The sequence below is a fragment of the Epargyreus clarus genome, unplaced genomic scaffold, assembly GCF_041222505.1.
Source record: "Epargyreus clarus isolate Ecla_fem2 unplaced genomic scaffold, WU_Ecla_fem_2.2 ptg000007l, whole genome shotgun sequence".
NCBI lineage: Eukaryota > Metazoa > Arthropoda > Insecta > Lepidoptera > Hesperiidae > Epargyreus > Epargyreus clarus.
In genome coordinates this window covers 11050459-11075366 of record NW_027332215.1, presented here as the reverse complement: position 1 = coordinate 11075366, position 24908 = coordinate 11050459, and the positions used below count along the sequence as shown (strand labels likewise).

Genomic DNA, 24908 nt, shown 5'->3' with positions numbered 1-24908 from the left:
CATAGATTAACAAAGCATTATCTTCATTATTTCCATTAAATTAATGACCATTATAAAATTGCTTCAGTAATCTTTTGATTAACACAGCATTAATTTAATTAGCGGCGGGTCTATAATATCGTGACTGTTTTACGTTAATGTTGCTATTGCAATCCTTGACCGAAATACACAACTCTTCAGCAATGCAAGTAAACTTGACGTCCAAATAGAACACAATTGCGCGAACATCGCACGAATAAGTGATGTGATGATTGCAAGTTCGTACGATCCCAAGAATTGTGTCCTAGTCCTATAATATATTCACGGAGACGAACTAGAGAATCGCTTTCTCTGTCACACAAAAATGTATCGGTAGATACTTGATCGATAGTGAAAATAAAAACTTTTTTTATTTATACAGAAGTAGCGAAACAGCATGCAGTCTACCTGATAATACGAGTAAGTAGCTACTGTATCCCATGGACATTTGTAATCAGCCGCAGATAAGTTTAGATTCCTACCTGAGGTCGTCCACAAATGGGTTGTCAATTAAGGGTTTTACCACCCTGACAACTGTGAGAAAAGTACTTTCATATTGCCCATTTAAATAATTGTGGATTAAAATATATTACGTATTCAAGAGTATATTCAATACCCAATGTAGGGTATTTTGAAATAATATCCTTATTAACCTGTAACCCGTAGACTTATTGTAATTTCAAATTATCGATACAAATACATATGCAAATATTGCACTAAAATCCGTTACTCTAGGATTTGCACAAATAATGCCTAGCGTTATCTCGCCCAAGTTACGTATTTGCGCATTTTCTCCGTGCTATCGATTCCGCGAAATTTCTGCAATATAACGATCGTCGACGTAACAGGTCGAATAACACCCATCAAATAAATAATATTTAGTGTATCTATTTTTTGTCTACATATAGTAGAAATAGTATAGTAGATATGTCCAACTTATTTTGTTGGTTACCTGAATTTAGGATGGGATAAGATTAATTATTAATAACGAACGTAATAGGCAGTCGATATTAGTAGATCACCTATTATTCCTGAATGCGCTTTGTAGTAACTTGCGTGAATAAAGTCTGCGCTGATTCAAGTCAGCCGCGCATTTCATTTTATTATCTTTGTATGTAGCAATACGTTCTATGCCTTTTGTCTATTCATCTTATACAAATATATTGTTTATTTACCGTCTATATACCTACAATAGATATAAAAGAACAGAATAATAGATATAAACTTTATAAAAGAGGAAAGTTTAAGAAAATAGGTCAATTTATAGGGTGACCATTATCGTTAGTCTCAAAGATTAGCACTAAAGAAGTGTTCTTTCGGCAACACGGGAACGCTCTTATCTGGAGGCACGGCAGTGCCTCCGCCAAGTCGAGCCAAAAGAAGCGGCACGGCCGTACCATACTTTTCCCGAAGCAATTCGGCCCATTTTTGACCCCCTGTAACTTCGTTGCATATGAAGCTAGAAGCCTGAATTTTCAGGAGCCAAGCAAGCATTGTATAGACACGGTACATTTCAAATTTCATGCAATTTGAACCAGTAGTTTAAGAATTACAAGTAGTTAAAGTTCGTAATTTTGTCACTCACTCACTGACTGACTGACCGATCATCAAAAGTTTAAGGCACTTCCAGCAGACATAGAACGTTGAAATTGAGGGTACAATTAGTGTTTAGTATATAACTCATGGAAAAACTAAAATATTTTGCAATTTCTGTCCAGTTATCTAGATACACCAACTACATTAAATAACTTTGTATCCTATATAAGTTATATAGGATTACAAAGTTACATTTGCAGTTAATGAATCTGTGTTTCTGTCCGCGAAATGTACGAGTAGTAGGGGAGCCCATGATGTTAAATGGGTAGAAACTCGAGCGTCAATAGGACGTATACGATTGTGTAGATTACACGTTAGAGTGAAGAGAAGGTTGTGTGATATTTTTCGATTCACCGTGGAAATAGCTTCTAGATGATTCGAAAAATGTAAAAAGCAGAGTCAGACATACTCAAGGCGCGGAAGGTTAGTGATAGAGTATATATCTCTGATGCCGGAAATATGTTTATCTGCTGGTTTGCATAGGGGGACAGCCATACGAGAGGTAAAAATGGAAAAAAAGTAACCAGCACATTAGATTTTCAAAGGGGATATGAAGTTACCCCAGATGAGTCCCCCATTCGAAAGACTGACGATTCGATTCGAAAGACTGTCAGTGACTCTTCGAAAATGCAAAAAAAAACGTTATCTTGACACACTCGAGGGCGTAAGATTATTATACAGGAAATTCCAGCTGATGTTTTATGTTGCAGCTGACGATTTAGTGGAGGGGTTTTTTATATTGACGATTTGAAAAAAAAAACAGAATGAGAATATATAAAGAATAATGTATTTTCCATAAAATTTGCCTTTTCCTTTAGTTTGTTGTACACCATTACTTTCCAGGGATCCATGCTAATAAATGGCGCTATCAGATAGTGCATATTTTCTAGCATTATTTCCTTTGTATTAAAAAAAATACCGCACTCGAGTATGTCCAGGTATAGATTTTTTGCAACCTTATTACTCCCTAACGCCGCCCTCAAACCATCAGATTATAAATTTATTGTTTTCAGCATGTAATTAAGCTACTATAGATAATACGATTTTTTATTAATAGTCTGATGGACTTCCCTGGTTGAACCCCCCAAATGGATAGTTTAAGATACTCTATAGGATGTAAGGTATCTCCCATATCTTAATCTGCCGCGTTCGAGTCACTCTCGAAATCCCGTCTTGGGCTCCCCTACTATTATAGGCGACGTCAATTGTTTTTATTCTCGAGATAAAAGACGTTTTCAATTCCAACTTCAATTTAAATTCAATTCAAATAATGGGTGAAGTGCGAATCGAACTCGTACGTACACTGAGGGTTCCGTACCACAAAAATATTTGTTTATTTTATTTTTATTTTTACTAATTGATGTTATAGCAGCCATATAATGCATTGTGAACATTTCAAATGAAAAACGCTAAAAAATAGCAGGTCCTTATATGTTTGTCTCTGTAGTTCCTGGACTAAAAAAGGGTTACGATATCCCGTGCCTGTCGTAAGAAGCGACTACAAGGGGGCTTCCGAAGTTGGGAGTGGCAACAGGGAGCTCGAACCGTCCAATAAGTGTCCCCGGGAAGGACGGCGGTATGTGTAGTCGCATACCGTCGTGAACACCGGATAGTTTAGGAGGAGCGAAAACTGTTCTCCCAGGGCAGAGCTCGATCGAGGCATCGCGCTTAAAGGACTTCTGTTACGTTCAGTCGGAGATCCCGGAGTTCTCCAACAAACGTTGAGGACGGCCACCGGAGGATTTTAGTGCGGCTAAAGTCCCACATAACCCGGCGTCACTCCCACGTCGTCGAGTACCTTTTCAAGATTTCCTCCTTATAAAGAAAAAGAAGGTCCTTGTATGGCAACTCTCCTTTATTTGAAAGTTTTTCTTTTTACTTTTAGTACATATTGTTAAAGCGGCCACCATTATACATATTCCGTAAAAAAAATAAATTTCTATGTATTAAGGTTCCAGAAATAGAGCTCTATGTCAGACAAACGAACGGACAGCTTAGAAATAGGGTTCCGTTTTAAACTTTAGGTATGGAACCCTAAAAAGTTATATAATATCAAAAACATTCCGAATTTCTGACAAATGTCATGAGAAAAAAACTAGATGTTACGGCTAATGTGCCTAAATCAGTTAAAACGCAGATTAGCTTGTCCATTACCTAAAGTACAAAACGAGATTGTATCAATTTTCACCCCTTGACGTCGACCCGTGCATGCCATGATGCGTCGTCGTGTCATGAATTTACGACAAACATTGTATATTTTCACGAAACAATATCGCTTTGCGGCACGATGTCGCTATGTGTCACGATACGTCGTCGTGTCGTAAAAAGGCATGTGTTTTAGCCCTAAGAACAAGTCTGAAAAGATGTTTCGAATTTTAACTACATAGTTAATCTGCATATTTTCTAGCTAATCTTAAGTCTAGTTAATGTGTATGCTAACGTATTCTACAATCTAACGGTAACATACACAATATACAATAACTGTCGTGAGGTTTAGCAACTGTCACCGCATTATAAAATAATAATAAGTTTGTTTCCAAGGAAACAAGTGTTTAGGCAAAGGAGATGTTTCATTTTCGGCCATCTTATGTACATTATAACTAAAAAACACGAATAATTTGCATAATTGAAGAAAAATACACATATATTTTGATAACCTAAAGTATTCGTGTTTAAAAATATTTAAAATAAGCAATCCTCATTGAAATATTAAATATGGCGGAATACTGTCAATGTCAAGTTTTCAAAACTGTCGATGTCGGGAACCTATGTGTACCCCACACATAGGTTACTATACTCTTTGGATGTCGGTAATTCTGTATTTCGCTGTTTTTGTCGTAAAGTTATTGTTACCTTAGTACTTTACAACCTGGCTTTTGTTTTGGGTATCCCCTCATTATTTCTGAACTTAATTAATTATTTATAATAATAATAACAAAACCACCTTTTAAATAGTATCTGGTTTTATAGATGTAAGTGACATGTCAAATTAAAAAAGAAGAAGTTGTCAATTTGATATGCGTAAAAGTGGATATATACATATTATAATAGTGGACTCCAATGTAAACGTTGAATAAATATGTAGGTACTGATGAGAAGATTCCATTTTAATCCTGAATATGTTTCTGCTCTGTGCTGCTTACGATTATTGTGATTCTACCTTACTTGTTTACCCAGCTTATGTTTTATGGACTCTTGTGATTTTCGTGCGATCGCTGTGGATTGTGTTGACAAGGATTCAATATCATCAGGTAAAATATACATCAGTTGTTGTATTAATCGTGAAATAATCGTAAATAATTTTAAACTACAGAAGCTAATCTTTTTACATTTCTCTTTTTTAGATAATTACATTAGCAAGACATGGACATTCTTGGGATGACAAAATAATCAGTTATTATTGCAACTGCATCGCTGGGCAACGAACCGTACTCGTAGGTAGTTGCGCTCACATTATGCCCATTGTTTGATGTTTGGGCTGAGCTCGTCACAGGATGAAAATATTGATAAGGGAAGATATTTAAAATGAATAAATAATGTATTTAAGTGAAGAGTAAGTAAAATATGATCAAATGTGTACTTAAAGTTGTTTTATTTACACACTTAAATGTTTTAACTAAAATAAATTGGTATAGAAGTACATATTTTGGTATGTTTGTTTTAAGTCAAGATTTATGAAAGTAAATATAATTAATGTTTATCAAATATAGGCCTTGTTTCTCAATTCACACAATACAATGTTTATATATCTACGCCCATTCGCGTAAAAAAATATATTAAAAAGTATATAATGTATATAGTAAGTTAAAATAGAATGACAGATGACATTATTACGGTAATCACTACCGCCATGATGTTTTTCCACTGTTGTGTTGCAAGTTTAAGTGTAAATCATTGTTTTTTAACAATTAAACGAACATGATTTGAAGAAAATTAACCCCCTTCTTTGCAAGTTTTCTTAATTTTTAATATAGTCTACAAAAGGTGGCCGGGAGCCCATACATTTTGAAACATCTCCTTTCGGCCTTATTGAGCATAAATAAATGTCTATGAAAATATTTTTTATATGTAAGCACATAAAAAATTATAATGTTCACAATAGAAAATCCCTAATAACTTCTAAACGGATTACCCTAATTACACAATTCCTTTTGCCCTATCCGTTTTAGACATAAACCTACCAAATGGCATTAAAGACAAACCAATATATATACGAACAAAAAATCATGTTTTCAACTTACGTAATATTAGGTACGTAACATTTCAACGCAATATTACAAAAATTTAGTTAAGTTCGTTTCAAATGATTCGAAATAGGAAACTGTTATATAAATCGAGCTTAGATATCCACTTTATAACATATTCTTGCCATGATCACCAAAAATATCAGCTCCTAGTGGCTTGATAATTGATAGCTATAAAAAAACGAAAATCCACAGTTTAACGTTGAATTTAAACAACCGTCCATTGCACAATTAGGGTATTTTATTTTGCTCCATTGCTTGTACAAAACAGTTACAAACGCGTGTCAGAAATGAACTGACAGTCGCGCACGTATGCGCTCGAGTCCCCCCGAGATAACGAGTCGGTAAGTGGTGTCTACGTGTGCGTTACTTCAGCCCACTTTGTATGAAGATTTACTTCTGTTAGTTTTTATTTTGTGTTAGTACCTACCCGGAAAATACGTGGAAATTATTATAAGAAACCTTTTTAATATAAATAATTTTAAGTATGAATTTGTTAGCGGTGAGTAAACTTACTGAAAAAGGATTTACTGTTAATTTTGAAAAACGGTTGCACTATTAGTAACTCTATGGATATTATCATCGCAACTGGCCACAACGTAAATGGTATATATAAATTTAAACAATTTGTCAAATCACCGATATGTAATTTGACAATGTCAAATAAATATTGGCATAGAAGACTAGCCCATATTAATCCGGAATATATGCGAATTTTAAAGAATATTATGACTGGTCTTGATAATGTGAACATTACCGACGGATATGACGACTAGTAAGAAACCATTTCCAAACCTCTGAACGCGAACGAACGATATACTGGAGATCGTACATACAGATTTATGTAGTCCCATGGAAGCTAGTTCACTCAACGGTTCAAGGTACATGTTATTATTTATCGACTATTATTCTCGAATGACACGATGAATGTTTATTTTCTAAAACATAAGAGTGAGTCTTTAAGAAATTTAAAAAATATAAAGTGTTGAAAAAGGAACTAGCAAGTCGAACAAATGTATGAGATCAGATGGTGGGACGACATTTTGTAATAGAGCTTTCAATATTTTCTTATCAACAAATGGAATTCTACATTAGAAGGCGATACTGTATACCCCTAAACAAATTGTTGTGGTTGAAACAGCTAACAGAACTATTATTGTATATGCGACAAGTCTAAAACTGATGTTATCATTATTAAATAAATATTTCATTTCATTTCAGAAGTCAGAAGTCTATTATAAATTGAAACTAATTTGAGCAAGAGCAGTAAATACTGTGGTTTATATCAAAAACCGGAGTCCGACGAAGTCAGTGAAAGATTACCAATGATTTTTGTCGGATATTCAGAAGAAAGTAAGGGATGTCGATTATTTAATACGAAGACACGTTAAATCCCAATAAATAAATAAATAAATAAATCACAATCAGTAGAGATGTTTTAGAATGTTTTTCCTGAGGATAACGGGCATAATTTCAGTTGTCAAAATAGTAACTTTTTTAGATTTAATTTATTGTCATGTTCGAATGAAAGTGATGATGAATGGCAAGATTATTTACATAACTACAAAGACTACCTAAACAATTTAATTGCCTTTAAAAAATCTGTTGTTGAGATTCAACTAGTGGAAGGTACCGGAAAGGAAAAGAGTAGAAATATCTACAAAAAGGAATGAGATGCCATCAAAAACAATGCTTGTAAAAAAATCCAAGTCTCGCCATTCAATTCTTCTACCGTAAAAAGTCTTGAGATCTATGTAATACCAAGCCGGTAATGTATGCAGTCCCTACTTAAGAGACCTTCTGTCTTAAGGTATTATCTCACTATCTAACCTAACAACATCTTATGGGACCATACCAATTTTAAAAATATTTTATGTTCTAAATAAATTGACGTGGCAATCGTACTTGTGTGATGCGATATGATAAGATGAAAACACAATGTGACTTGCAGTACGATTGCCACGTTAATTTATTTAGAACATAAAATATTTTTAAAATTGGTATGGTCCCATAAGATGTTGTTAGGTTAGATAGTGAGATAATACCTTAAGACAGAAGGTCTCTTAAGTAGGGACTGCATACATTACCGGCTTGGTATTACATAGATCTCAAGACTTTTTACGGTAGAAGAATTGAATGGCGAGACTTGGATTTTTTTACAAGCATTGTTTTTGATGGCATGCAATATTTATGCAATTAATCGAACGGTCCGGGAGGCACTCAGCCATGCTATTTTTATTTTCACTCTTGCGTACAACACAATTGTTGTGGTTTTTTCCGCCGGATTGTTTTGCCGGCGTCAACACGTACTTTCGATCTCGGTAGGTTCCAGGTTGGTTTTTATGTCGAAAAAATTACTTCTAAACCAAAATAAGTGTCCGTAGAAGCCAGGTTTGCTTACGAGTATTGAATTCGTGTTTAATTATAAGAAGCAACGTGAAGACTTAAACAAACTTTTTATTATGTGGGAACAATAATTCAATTCAATATATTGACAAACAATGCCATAAATGCAAAGCTAATGATTCTAGCGTCCGCGTCTCACACCTCCATTTTGTTCCGCTAGTTTTTCTACTCGATCATTATCTTTGTATTGTTATTTACCTTACCTACAAACCATCTCGATAAATTGTACGTATTGGCATATTTTCCTCGTGTGCGACGCAATATTACTTACATGTTCTGATTAAAGTATAAAATTTGTAATAATTCCGAACTTTTACTAGCAGTACGTAATTTGTATAAAATCATGGAATAGAAATTTCTGTTCCGTGTACAAAATAAATAGCATTTCGTCAAAATTTGGTATTAAAATAATGTTTTTTCTTAAGTCCAACGAAATCCATTATTTTCGCTAAATGCAAATGTAATGTAATAATTGAAAAAGATAATAACATATCCTATATTATATTATTATGTCCTCGCACACCTGGTACAAGAGCAGGTTAGTAGGTAATAGTTAAGTATGATAATAGAACTCGATAAAAAACATAAACTAAAACAACTTTAATTAACTACAAAGATATGAATAGGTATGAAACGTTTCCGTCAACGACAACGTATACAAAATGTCATTATCTCACTTCTATCTAATAAAAATATACATAGGTACGTATTTATATTGAGATTTTATTAAAATCGTGCAGTTGTCTACTTTAAAGATAAGATTTATAATTTTTATAGAAGCTCTTATTTAACTCATGTGTAGGTACCTACTCTACCTACTGTAATAGTAGGTATATACCTTGCATAATGTATATACTGAACCGTTATACTTTACTTTAAAACGGACACCTTTGTCATGTATGTAATTTTGGGAAAAATAAAAAATATATGGAACATTGCGGTCAGGGTGAGTTCGCGCCGCCCGGGAAAATTCAATTAGTCGTTCGCTATAAGGAATTAGTCCACGAAAAATGAAAAACGTGAACACTAAAATACTCTCCGAAATGCTAATCTCTGCACAAATTGCTTCCTGTTTACAATATTTCTGATTAATCACCGCTATTTTAGTTTTTCTTAAAATGATACATTTTCCCTTCTCCTTTGTGACACACAGGAGTAGCCGAAAATACACATATAGTCATATCGTCATGTTAGTTATACAAGAGACAAACGTGATTTGTAAACCGTCATTGTGGAGGTGAGGTTATGTTGATAAATATCAATCTTTTGTCTTCTCTTTTCACGCCGTAAAAAGAAACAATGAGTCTCGTGAGCCAAACATCCGCCGTGACACCGCGGCCGTGCGCTAACAAAAACGTATTTAACAGAACCAATCACAAATCCACCGCAAGGACTGTTATTGCAACACATCTTACTATTTGCTCATTTATTATATTACAATTTATAAGTAGGTAACCTTATGCACTGAGATTATAACACTATCGAACAATTACTTGAAAAATATTGTGCAAAATACCTATTTACTACGAGTACCTACGTATTATTATTTAAAGGTTTTAAATAATTACAATCCGCGAAATAACTATATATCATGTCATCATTAATATTAATATTAATGAAGTAGTAGCAAAATCTCAAGCTACATATAGTACCTATAGGTATTTGCCATTTTAAAGTGCATTGGGAGCGCATGAATAGGTTTCTTGCACTCAGGAGGCCCCGAAAGGCCTCCTCCGATAAGTACCAATATGTGAAGAGCTTTTAAATACATTTGGCTATATTTAGCTAAAACATACATTTATTGACATAGTTTCTTTAGGCTATTTTCCTTGTTATTAACTTTTAAGAGTCATTAATTTTTAAATTATCAGCGTTTTAGAGGCTCTCGAATATTTTATTCCCAAGGGCCTGGCATTCCCTAGGATGGCCCTGTATATAGCTTATTAAATATCTTTCCCATGGTCTTCTCTCAAAATATGAAGCCGAAAGCGTGGGATTCATTTGAGAGATTTCGTAGTTTTGAGAACAATATGGTAAACCGTCGGATATTATGTGTGTTGAATCACGATGTTTTGCTTCAAGTAATCATTATATATTTTTAAATATGCACATGACTTTGAAAAATGTCCAAGACGAATGAATCTGTAAGTAAGCGTAATGTAGTACCTAATTATTTTTAAAACAGATTCACTGGATTATGAGCATTAAAAGAATTGGTAACAATTTAATGTAATATGACCTACCTATCATAAAATGTGCGCTGTTTACAATAAGTATGGGAGAAGGTTTGCTTCGAAAATTAATCTAAAGGATATTCTGAAGTTCAAAGACGTCTAGCTTCAGTTCAAAGTTTGGACATTTAAGGTGTCTATTAATTATAATAATTATTAACTAATGGCTAATTGCAAAGAGGTGACAGTAAATTAGCTTAATAGATTTCGCATAGATTCATTATATTTTATATACTTTACTAATACATTATTATGGTGATTTCAAAATTACTCTATCGTGTACATTATGTATCTATCCAAGATATCTACTTAAAATATATTTTTTTTCAAATATTGTGGTGGAAAATATTATTAGTTATCTACTCTCTCGTGAAGACAAGAGTTATTGTTATTCATTTTTATAGTAGAAAGTTAAAATTTCAAGCTCGAAGGCCTCCGAGGTTTATCTACTGTCAGATAATGATACCTACCGGAACCGTTTCAGTAACGAGCTTCATGAAGCAGGGAAATTATTATGAAAATATACCATTAAAATGATTATTGAAACGTACCTTATTTCAGTTATTTCTTTTCCTTCGGGTGCTTTTCAGGGTAGCGTACCCATATGGTAAAAACTGAGCCCTATTACTAAGCCTACTTTATGTCAGTCTGTCACAGGGCTCTATGTTTGGAACCATAGATGCAATACCTACAAAGACATACAAGTAAACAAATTATTAAAATAATTGTTTGGATCTGTAGTAGAACGTACAATACTTGTACCGTGGTAATAGATAGAAAGTTCAAATGTACATAATGCCCTACTTTTATGGCTGCTATGATAACAAATACTAAAAAAAACACTTGGCGATCCCTCTGTGTGCGAGGTAGACTCGCACTTGGTCACAAATGCTGACAAAATAATTTAAAGTTATTGCGTTTAAATACTGGTAAATAGACAAGTAGTGCGTCGCGACTCAACTTTGCGATACCTATCTTGACGATACAACACGATTTTCTACTACAATGTCCATGTTTAAGTATACAAATTATTAAAACGCATTTGTTTTATTATGCTTGTTTGTACGATACTGTACCCTTAGTATGAGTTTTTACATTTTTACAAAAATTACTGTTTCTGTATTTGTTTAGATACGTATTCCCCATACATTTTCAAGCAGTTCTGGTTCTGATACAGTCCACTAGGGGAGCTTATTGTAAATGTATATGCAAATACGTAAACAAATACAAAAACAGTCATTTTTGTAAAAAAGTAAAATCTCATACAAAGGGTACAGATAAACATAAATTAAGAACCGGTTTTAAGGTTTTTGTGAGTCTGTCAGATATGACTAAATCGGTTTTTATGGGGGTTTTACGCAAACACAGAGGATTCACATTTTACTTACACCGAAAATGTCTAGAATGTTCATTGTGAAACTGAAACAGTTAGTGGTAACCGCAGTCGGAGACGCACAAATTACAAGACGCCGACTAACATAATGTAACTAATTATACATTACGACACGGCGATGGTAACGTGACCCTGTATTTTTTCTTTTAAATTTTGAATTGGACATATGTTAAATAGTCATAAGTATGTTTCGAAAATGATGTTTATCTGAGCCATAGATTAGTAAAGATTACTCACGCCTAACAAAAAAATGTACCCAGTTTTGAGAATTGAAATAGTTGCGTAAAAAAGTTTTGCCACGTCTCCGTGCTAAAATGTCCCTAAAATATTTGAAATAAGTATTTATTTATTACGTAAATTACGTAATTATTACGTAAATTAGTTATTTATTCGTAAATGTTCTCTAAAAATGTTTTTATTTGTCAAGGATTCAAAAAAAGAACTTACTAAAATAAGCCACTTGTGGCTTCATTCAATTTCAAGGCGGCGAAGTATCTTTACTAATCTATGATCTGAGCATGAATTTAATTTTCAATCTCTTTATTACCTTTAAGGATTACCATATCTATTCTTTGCTTAACATAAATATAGTTAAAAAAAACTAAAAAACACGCTTTTATGACAACACACAACCAAAATCATACTATTTACTGTTCCTTAATTGATTCCTAGATTGAAAATTATTTTCTACTTTTTAGTTGATTTTATCATAAAAGCGTGTTTTTTAGTTTTTTGAACTATATTTATTTTATTAATTTTTAGTATTTGTTGTTATAGCGACCATCATTATGCATCGTCTGTAAAAAAATCAAGTGTCTATTTATTACGGTTTAAGAGATAAAGCCCTGTGACTCACGAACAGACAGCGGAGGGTTTCGTTTTACCCTTTGAGTACGGAATCCTAAAAATCATTCTACAAGATGACATTATAGATATGTTTCACTACATTAGAGTTATAGGGAAATAACATTTTTTTTTTTTCAAAACTAAAAGTCAATCTAGTAACTTTGCGTGAACTTTCTCTAAGGACTCGAACGATAAGGACAATGGTACAAAATTATTAAAATCGCGTATTGTCATCAGTTTTTGACTATTTTTCAAAATTTTGAATTAAACTGAACGTTTAAAGTGGATAGAAATCGGGTTCAAAGATTCCGTTACTCTGTTACTTACATACATACATACAACCCAAGCTAATGAAAGCGTGTTAAAAATATCAAAGTTACAATTTGTAATAGGCAGAAATTGTCAAATACGAGACTTGTATTGACTATACAAGTTTGTAAGTATATTACTTCGATCACTAATAAGAACCTGATCGAAGGTATATTATTATGTTATACTAGTAAATCTGACATCAATGTAGTTTTTATTTCATAGTGATATTTAAAACGGGTTTTAAAGTATGATTATACTATAGGTATTGGATTCAAGGAAACATGTTGGACTACACTTAATATTAAACTTTTACGCATAGATTAGTAAAGATACTTCGCCGCCTGCCATTGAATGAAGCCACAAACGGCTTATTAGTAAGTTCTTTTTTTTGAATTCTCGACAAATAAAAACATTTTTAGAGAAAATTTACGAATGAATAACTAATACTGTGTAATTTACCTAATAAATAAATAATTGTTTCAAATATTTTAGGGACATTTTAGCACGGAGACGTGGCAAAACTTTTTTACGCAACTATTTCAACTGGGTACATTTTCTTGTTAGGAGTGAGTAATCTTTACTAATCTATGCTTTTACGTATAACGGCTTACCGTCGGTTCGAAAAACTTAGAATAGGAGATACGTGTTCACAAATCCCCGTTAAAAGTTTTCAAGAGGTTAGAGTTTATAATGGTATAAGAAAAACATAATTCCTTCGCATTGGTTATATAATATATGGTGATACTGTGAATGACGACCTTAGGTAAGTTACGCTTCGCGAGGCGCGCAGACCACAATTTATATCGAGGTGTTTTATAACATAAAGTGTATGTTATTTATAAATATGTATACGTTAGTGTCTTGATATAAAATACGTAGAATTAGGATGTTATATGGCAACATTCATGATTATTTATAATTTATATGAATCGTATGTACGTAAGTCGTTAAGTCGCTTTCGTTTTCATTTTGGATGTAATTTATTTTATTTTATATTAATTAACTATTCAAAGATAGCCTTGTGGGTAAATGAACATACCGAAAAAGGTAATTTGACATTGTATAAAGTAAGATCGGTAAATTAAGAATTGGGAAGAGTCAGTTTGTCCATTACGATTGTACAATAAATAAACGATCACATATTATAAATAAACTAGCTTTTACCCGCGGTTTCGCTCGGGGTCAAAGGTCGATGACAATACTTGTTTATATCTATATCTCAGTAACATCACTTTTTTCAGGATAAAAGATAACTTATGTCCTTATCTATCACTGACATAGTACGTAAAAAACTCATGGGAATCGGTTTGGTAATTAACGTGAAAGCGTAGCAAACAAACAAACAACCGAACAAGCCCTCTTTCGCATTTATAGTATTAGTTAATATATAAATAAAAAAAAAACATGAAAATGTAAACATTTCATAAAAATTCATATTTACATTTACTTCGCAAAACCAATAACGTGTACTAACTCTATCCAATTCAGTACCGTAAAAATTGTACCTTCGGCTTAGATGAGTAAAATACATAGATTGATCACTCCTAACAAGAAAGTATAACCAGTTTTGATAATTGAAATTGTTGCGTAAATAAATTGTATCCCGTCTCTGTTATAATATAGCCCCTAAAATGTTTGAAATACTTATTTATTTAATACGTAAATTACGCAGTATTGGTTATTTATACGTACATTTTCTCTAAAAATGTTTTTTTATTTATCAAGATTTCAAACAATAAACGATAAAATCATATTTTAAAATCTTTAAAACTAAAAACTAAGAACTTAAAGCCGGAACTGGCTTTAAGTTCCGGACTGGCAATGCTTCGTGCAAGCGGGAAAGGGATTTTCTTCGAAGCGTAGTTTAATAAGATCAAAGGAACATTTTTATTTACCTGGAAGTAAATGCTATTAACTTAACAAGTTTGTATATTATGACATAATTGTAAAATATAGTAAATAAGTAGACTCGGTAGGTACGTACTGCCTACTAATACAACTACTTGGTAGGTAGGTTGTACAATCAATAATTAACTTCATTATTAGCGATGATAACCTAATATGGTTTTAATTCGATCTTTTGTGCCGGTCGCCTGGGGATCAAATCAAACTTTTGTCGATGTAATTTAGTACTTTTAGATAAATTATATATTAAAAGGTAAAGGAAGTAAACTGCAAAAAGTTATCTTTTTGTCGTATTTGGCCTGCATAGCGGATTCCGACTTACAGTTACAATATAAATATTATCGTTTCTACCTCTTTGTTATGTAACGATGATAGGAAAAACACATTAATTTATTTGTGCACTTAATAACAGTTTTAATTAATGTAATCATCAAAGTGAATCATTAGTATATGAGATATATAGTATGTTTACACGAGGTATACGAGAGCGCAGGTAACCTGAAGACCCATTACGGCCATTGTCAGGGCTGGCGCCTTTGAGGGCATAATAGCCGAACAACAATAGGTTAATAGAGATTTCAATTTACCATAGAGCTATGGAATTGTAGATACTCATCTATTGTACGTTTGTAGAAGTTACATGTCCTTACTTTGATCTTTATGAACCAAGTAACTGCAATTTTCTGTTCATAAATATTTTGCTCTCAAGTGGCGTAAACTGAGTTTCGTAAATCCAAAAAGGTAAATGTCAATATCACAAAAATACCGTGTAGGTAAGGTACCTTAATTAATAACCTGATAAAAACATCTTTGATAACCCTATCGACTTCGACTATTAATCATGTCTGTAGTACCCAACACACTTAAGGTGGGTACCGACTCTTGTAACGTAACAAGCAATGTAACGTGAAAGACGCATTTCATGAGTTCTGACGCAGCGCGCGCACGAACTAAACATGTACCCGCTCGCATCTGTTTCCAGCATGCTCGCGGCGAACATAGCTCAGTCTATCGAGAACACCGAAAAGAATACATCGTGACGACCAAATATTAACGACGATGATTGTTGATGTCCGAAAAAAAACAAGAAATGCCGGATCGCGGCGCGCACGAGTTGAAATGCTCTGTACACCATGGGAATTCTGTTACATTAATAATATAATAATAATAACTTTATTGACACAAAAAATTGTAAGTACATTTCAGAAGTTGAAGCCTCTGGTTCCTGAGTTAGTCGAAACTGTTTCAGGAACCAGCGTCTTCTCCCATTATCGAGTAATACATCACTTACATAAACAAACATTGAAACGAAAAAAAAATCAAATATATTTGTGTGTATATATACGCGAGTGCATGTGTGTGTGAGTGTGTGTATGAGTATATGTGTGTGCGTGTGCGTGTGTACGTGTGCGTGTATGTGTGTGTGCATTGCATGATACATTGCGAAAATGTGGACGGTAAATTCTTCCACTGCGTGTTACATTGCATGTTACGTGACAGCAGTCTGTACCCACCTTTAGGTATAAAGTTTGTTTACGAGATTCTTGTTGCATTGAATAATTTAATCGTCTTATTTCAAAATGCAATTAGACAGGCTTACCACCGCTTGATTGGCAGTTTGCATTCGTGTCGTATACATACGTGATGTATTGCGTTTAACAGTGTGCCATACAATGTTTACCTGAACCGGCGACTAATTAGTTTTGAACGTTATGCGCCCGACACGTCAGGTTCCGGTTAATATGTACTGAAAGGGTTTAGAAACAACGGGAAATGCACTGCACGAGTTAATTTCACTAGAAACATCGCCCTTAGGTAAACATAGGTTGAAAAATATACATAGGTATGTCATGGAATACTCAGTGATATTTTTACGTGGTGCTAGCAATCATCATCATCATCATCATCAACCCATTAACGTCCCACTGCTGGGCAAGGGTCTCCTTTCATAATGAGAAGGATTTGGCCATAGTCCACCGCGCTGGCCAAGTGCGTATTGGTAGACTTCGCATACCTATGAGATTTTTTATACATCTCTCAGGTATGCAGGTTTCCTCACGATGTTTTCCTTCACCGTTTTAGGAAGTGATTATTGATTTCTAATACGCACATAATTTTGAAAAATCAGAGGTGCGTGCCTGGGATTTGAACCTCGGAAATCTCGATCGAGAAGCCGCGTTTCTTAACCACTAGGCTATCACTGCTTGCAAAGTGCTAGCGAAGTGTTTACATATTTAGATGACTTGAAATGCGATTATATAATCAGGATCATGTATAATCAGGTACATATATGTACCTCATTATACATGGGGATCATACACGAAATTAATCACAGTTGCGTTGCTGCATCTGAAAACTAGGACGCAGTTTGTAGGTAATTAACTAATTACTTACTAATCAGTATCGCTAAAATCTAGGACTTTCGTTTATATCAAGTTAGTCAGGGTCGACTTTATCTAAGAATTTGGCGCCCTCAATTGAAATAGGTCGGTGTAAAAACAATATTCTCCTATTCCTGAATCCTTTGTTGTTCCACTCCGGAGGCACAACCGCGAAACCTATTTCTGTCTGTTCCACTTTGAAGGCTGTGACAAGAGAGCCGTATTCATCCAAGGCATTCGTTTGTCCTCAGAGGTAGCAACGCATCTGCGGCCATCCTCAGGCAGGAATTTAATATTTTTGGGATCGATGTCCATGGGCAGTAGCCACATACCATCAGGTGTATTGCACGCTCTTTTGTTACTCCTTTACTATTGAAAAAGATTTAGCGTATTTGTTTATAATCGAATTTTATATTATTATTTTAAAGTAAATACCTATGACCTGACGTATTGTTAAATCTTATTTAAGTTGAAGTACTTAACAAAGGATGTTATATTTAATTCTTCGTAGGTCGAAATTTTGTTTGTACCCCTCGTTGGTTACGAATCTGTATGGTTATTTCTGTCACTACTCGGGACTTTGATGATATAGTAATAATGAAGAGAAAATGAAAATAAACAGAAAACAGATCTAAATTTAACGTTTTTCCTCAACACGGTCTTTAAATCTTCGTTTGTTGTTTGTTACGAATGGGTACCTACTTACATCAACTTTTCCTTTCCCCATTCACGTGTAACCTTCGACCCTTTCAGATATAAATAACTGCTCCCGGTACTGTCTTCACAACCCCGCAACAATCTCGCAGAAATCAATTCAGACGTTTGTAACCGCCAATCAGAAAAACATGATTAAAGAGTGATACTCTAGTGGTTTGAAATTTGGGCTTCTAAAGTACGAATTCTAGACATAGGTTTCCGATTTTTAGATAATATGTGCCTATTAAAAATGACTTTCACTTCCTTTAACCGCGAAAGAAAACATCATGAAAAGAACACTGCTAAGAGTTCCGTACTTAACCAGCGTAATTGACCGTGGCCCAGACCCGTGCTCAGCAATGGGAAATTATTGGCTGACGATGATACACAGACGTACAGACATACACACAAGCGCATACACAGAAAGTTTAAAAACGTGTTTTTATTTAATTTACCTAACAAACAAGCATGAAAGCGTAGAAAATGGCAAAATTACACACAGAGAATTATATTTTGCTATGTCGATAGGTCCAAGGTACGTGTAACAGCCTATCGCTGTTGTATTTTACGTTGAAAGTAAGGCAGAATTTAAAATTAGCATATGTATCGGTGCGCCTGCGCATGCGCATACAATTGTGTACCGAAGCTAATAGGTGCATGCGTATTGGCCGATAAAGTGCTTTAGAAAGGATTCGTCACAGTCCACGTACATTACGTATATCCACGTATTGCACTGATAATAGCACTTGTTCGCATTTTACTCTATAGCGGTTTTATTAAGTGCTCTTGTTAGCCAGATATTGCTACGCTTATTAGATATAATGTCGAATAACAATCTGTTAGGTATATTGTTAAAATTTTGAAATCTTATATAAAGACCATCATTAAACCAATGTCCTAATCGGGCACGGGTATCCTCTCAGAGAAGGGCTTGGGCTATAGACAGGTACGGATAGTAGAAGTCATACCTTTGAAAACGTATGTTTAATAAAATAAAGATTTTAAAATATGTTTTATTGTTCTTATTTGTATTTATTATAAATTATAATAGCAGCTATAGTAGTAAACGAATTGTAAAATTTTCAACTGTCTTCCTAGTACGGTTTAAAAGATTGAAAAATGCCGAAATATTCCGGTTTGTTGTATCTATGGAGACCCTCTTTAATATTCAACTTTAATTATTTTTAGTATTTTTCTTAAAGCGGCCACCGTTATGCATCCTCCTTAAAAAGTTCAAGTTTTTCAAAGTTCAAGTGTCTAACTATTACGGTTCCAGAGGTAGAGCCCTGTGACACACGAACAGATGGATAGACATCGAAGTCTTAGTAATAGGGTTCCGTTTTTACCCTTTGGGTACGGAACCCTAAAAACTTACCCGTCCCACGCCCTAGCCTTTAAGTCACTTTAAACTTTCTAGCTAAATACGTAACGGGCGTACCGTTATTAATAAAATCTATCGAACCATTATTTTGTCCTAGTATAGTTTGACATTTGACAGGAATAATTATACTGAAAATGAAGAGGATGTGATAGCAGCGCGGTTAGCCGCCCCCGCGCTTAACCGCAGATCCGTATACGGCGTTAGGCGTCGAGATTTAATCACAATATTTTCCTTTACTGTTAAAGCAATATCACGATATTTATTTCTAACACATACTAATTAATAACTAAGCTAAATTTGAAAAAGCATAGGTTTGAAAGCCCCGATACAGAGGGCAAGTTTTAAATCTAAGCTTTGACTTCTTTATACACACTTCCTCATTGTTCCGACACTACAACAATAAGTACTCATCATGTTCAAAAAGCAAACTTTAATCAACTATACATGAAGAAATATCCCAATGCAACAGAATTGATTTACCTGTTAGTGAGGTACAATGTGACAAACACTCAAGCTCATACAGACGAGGTCTCCACATCCCTGCGGTAATAAATAATTGGCCAAGTGCAAGTCGAACTCGTACCCTGGGTTCCGTACCACCAATGTTTTTTATTTTTATTTTTTTAGTATTTGTTATTATAGCAGCCATTGAAGTAAATGCATTGTGAAAATCTTAACTGTCTGACTATTACGGTTCAACAGATAAAGCGAAAAACGTCAAAACACAGCGTTCTCTTGTATAGCAAACCTTATTTATTTTCATCTTTTTTATTTTTAGTATTGGTTGTTATAGCGCCCTTTTATACATACATAAAAAAATACAGTTCAAATAGAGGCCTGTGAGAGACAGACAGCGAAGGCTTAATAATAGGTTTCAGTTTTTAGCATTACGGTACGGACCCCTAACAGATAAAATTACGATATAGCCGGGTATATTCGATTTGAGTTCAGAGAAATATAAATTACACAGCACAGTAGGTACTGTCGATAAAACTTGAAACGTAACCGATGATCCAAATTGAATTTTTCACAAACCGTACGTTTCTATATACGAGTACGAGTGCGTTATATAACGATTTTATCCCGAAATTCTCACGGGAGCATGGACGGAATTTTTATTTACCTACTATTAATATCAAACATAGCTCCGGCGGAGCGTGGCAACTTTTTGCAGTTTTTTTAAAGCTTGCCTGTGATTTCAATCATGTACAATATCAATCATAGCTTTCAAATTCTACACAAGATACCTTCAATTTTCGCAGTATAAATGAAGATCTATATGGCTCCCTGTTCCCTGTGCGTTTTGTGCACGAGGGGGAAACCTGCAAAAGGTACTCGAAGCCGTGGGAGTGAAGCCGGGTTATGGGATCTTTACCGCACTGAAACCCCTCCGGTGGCCGTCTTCAGCGTTTGGTGGAGAATTCCGGGATCTCCGACGGAACACAACCGGAGTCCTCCAAACGCAATGCCCCTCTCGGCCTCTGCCCTTGGGTGTGCCTGGGGGGAGCAATTTACGTTCCTCCCGTACATTTGGTGTTTACAATGATATGCAACCACACATACCGTCCTTCCCGGGGTTGCTTACTGGACAGTTCCAGTTCCCACTCCCACGTGAAATCTCGGAAGCCTCCTTTTAGTCGTTTCTTACGACAAGCAGGGGATACCGTAGCCCTATTCTAGTCCCAGGACTACAGAGACACCGCTCTTTAGCTATATATGTACTCTGTATAAAAACCTTCGTAGCTACTAAGAATGCTTTTTGATTGAATTATTATCATTATTATTGGAGAGTAAACCGTACCTATTTAACAAACAGGAATATATTTTACGAAATATAAAACATTAAAACTTAATTAACTAGCAAGACAACCCGAAGCAGGTAACGGGCACAGAGTAACAAAAACTGTCCTATTAAATAGACTCTTAATGTTGTTTGTTTAACTTTCTCGCCTTCAACAATTATGTGGATCTTATCGTATGCGAGTCGTAATTGACCTCTATTAACGTAATATCTAGGCCTAATTCGGGAACGCTCCTATTACGGCTTCTATTGTAAAGTTACTCAAAGTAACATACAGATTTCGAAACTTGAGGATCTCTACTGGTATTGAGTATTGATATTATAATAATTGTATTTGCGATAAAATATTACAATATTAGTAGATAGCCCACCCGGTTGTGTGTGTCTTGTGGTAGAATAACTGTGCATAGTTAGCATAGTTGTCCAAATCTACTACCATGTTGTTTATAGTTACCTATAGATCTTATGAACAATTTTATTGATACTTACAAATTAGGAGTCTATCGTAGCTCACATCAGCGAACATGCGACCGACCTCAAGGGGGTTTTAATCAAGTTAGAGTAGAGTATAGTTGAGTGTGGTGAAATTATCCTGGTGCAATATTGCTCGTAGATTTTTTATATACAATATAGCAAATAAGAATGTGAGCCTGGTGTTCAACTATATTACCATCGTTAACACTGCTGCTTCATAAAGACTAGGAATAATATTATGTTATGTAGAGTAGACCAGAAACTACGTTTAAAAATATTTGATGTTCCTGACCTGGTTTTTACATTTGCAGAAGTTATAGCTAAGCTAAGCTAACTTCTTGATAATATGATACATAATAAGTAATATTATTTATTTACCCAACAATTAATACTTTAGTCATTGATAAAAAAAAATCACCTCTACAAAAATCCCATCCGCCGTGCGAATCGGTGGTATTCAATTACAGCAACGATCAATAACAATTTGTCGAAAGCAATCGGGCCGCATGGGATGGTAACAGGACCTAGCTTTTACAAAATTCATTTCAATAACTTATGGCTTGAAAAATAGTAGGTCCGCTTTTTTTACACAGCGTTTGTCTAAGGACATGTTTAAACGATTTTCTGTGAAATTCAAGATGTGGTCGGGTATTTTATTGTAGTAGCGAATACAGTTACCCATGAAAGATCTAGTCACCTTATAATATCTATATCTAGATATATATAGTTTATATCTATTTCTAGTATTAAAGTTATGGTGCCTACTATTTTCTTCAAACGTAGTATGTTTTCTTACATACATTATATTTTCATAGATGGATTGACTATGTACCGTCAATATATGAATAGTGGGAAAAAGTAGGTACTCTCAGGGACTCACCACGCCACAGATTATATATTGCGCTTATTGCTCTATTTTGAACAGTGAAAATGGTGTCTATGTTAGCAGCACTACTCCATAGTAAAATGCCATAAGACATAATGCTGTGAAAGTAACTGAAATAGACAAGCCTGGTAATGGGGATGTTCGTTAACTGTCTCATTCTCCTGACTGCAAAAGCAGCGGTACTAAGTCTGTTGGACAAAGCAGGGATATGAGGACCGCCCAGTTTAGACTCAAGGGTTATCCCCAAGAAAACAGTTTCATTGACGGATTGCAAAGTCTCACCATTTACATAAACAGCGTGTCCAATATGATCAATACAAATCTTCATATTAATATAATATATGATTAAAAATACTTCATGAAAAACTTACAAATGCACTACTCACCCCTACGATTCTTATAAGTTCCCCTAGATTTCTCTATTCTGCCATCATCAGACCCTGATTTCCTTATAATGGGACCACTTTTGAAAGATCTTTTTCCAATAAAAAAAAATTAAAATCGACGAAGTTATATAGATACGGTAGTACGGGAAATGAGTAACCTACTCTTTTTTTGAAGCCGGTTAAAATATAACAAAAACATAAAATTAAATCAAAATAACTCTTATTTCAAAAATATACATATAGATTTTATGGAATTAAATTAAAATTATACCTGATAAATATTTTAGTACAAAAATATAAAATGAATTTAAAATATTTTAAATAAAAACTCTATATAGAAAACGGCTGGCATTAAATAATTTCTTCTTAGAAAAGAAATTACAAAAAAAAAAGATAATAATCATCCTACAACAGACTCCGACGTGACTCGAACACGCAACCTTCTGATTTGACGTCAGACGCGCTACCATTGCGCCACGGAGTCGTTACGTTGTGTGGCAAATTTTGAGAACACCTTATCCGAGTAGTGTAATGGTTTTTTGGTGAATTCATAGGTCAAATAAAAACGTTTTCTTAATCTTTTCCTTTTAATACATAATGTATTGTATGAGCTGTTGATAACTGAAAATTTGGGATTAGATATAAGTTTTTCCGACTAATCCTACTAATATTATATTATATATAAGGCCAAAGTCAGGATGGACGGATGGATGTTTGTGGCTACTTGCAGCAAAAAAAAAAAGTGCTATCGAATGAATAACAAATCATACGAGTATTAAAATGGTTTCTTTTAATATTTTTACTAGGTATGCTTATTTAAAATAAATACCTTTAGCACCTTTGATATTTCAATTATATAAACTTTGCCTTTTACACTAAATAATTATGGATAATTTTAAAGTTATCGCGATAAGAATGACTGGACCGGAACGATATTAAAAATTAAAACACGTGAATATGCACAAGTGAATGTGCACAATTGTACATGGCAAACATGGGATCGTCAGTTGCTATTTGATGAAGGTATATAATTTCGGGCACATAGGGTAGGTATGTCATATAAGTTTATTTAACGCTGGTGAAACCACGGGCACAGCTAGTAAAAATATATTTGAAAAAGGATCTACTTCTATACTAATAATATAAAGAGGAAAACTTTGTTTGTTTGATTGTAATGAATAGGCTCAAAAACTACTGGGCCGATTTTAAAAATTCTTTCACCATTCGAAAGCTACATTATCCACGAGTAACATAGGCTATATTTTATATGAATATATTTGATAAATAGATTTTGAGGCGGTACAAAGTTTGCCGGGTCAGCTAGTATGTAATAAATAAGGAACGTTATTTGCAACGTATCTACTGGTGATTCTTTTACATTGTTTTAGCTCATGAATAATAAATTGGTGTTGAGTAAAGGATAAATTGACCAGATATTGGGGTCTATACTATAATAATACCAGTATATAAGTAAATATGTAAAGACAAAATAATTCGAACCTTTTTGTCTTTTGTCAATCGATTTTTTTTTTTCTGCAGCTATTTAAGTAGCTAGACAAGTTTTAGTGTTTTCAATAATAATTGGCCAAGTACAAGTGAACTCGAACACGGAGGGTTCCGTACCATCAAAACTTTCATTATTTTTTATTTTTAGTATTTGTTATTGTAGCAGCCATTCAAGTCAACGCATTTTGTAAACTTGGACTGTCTATGTATAATAGGTTCAATATATAAAACAAAAAACGTCGAAAAATAGCAGTTTCTTGTATGACGACACCTATTTATTTTCAACCTTTTTTATTTACTCGACTGGTTTTAGGAAATATTTGTTGGTGTACCGGCCACCGTTATGCCTGCTTTGTAAAATGTGAAGTGTCTATCTCTTACGGTTCAGGAATTAGAGCCCTGTGACATACAGCGGAGACTTACCAAAAGGGTTTCGTTTACTCATT

General features: G+C 34.2%; 1 protein-coding gene and 1 long non-coding RNA gene across 5 annotated transcripts in view; both read left to right on the top strand.

Annotated features, from left to right (window-relative positions):
- The window catches only part of Best2 (bestrophin family protein), a 76255-nt gene that overhangs the window by 39442 nt on the left and 11905 nt on the right, over positions 1 to 24908 (top strand). The window lies entirely within an intron of this gene.
- Positions 1358 to 7285, top strand: LOC140743384 (uncharacterized). Its single transcript, XR_012102459.1, has 3 exons — positions 1358 to 4865; positions 4959 to 6739; positions 7080 to 7285. It is a non-coding gene; the product is annotated as an uncharacterized LOC140743384 (long non-coding RNA).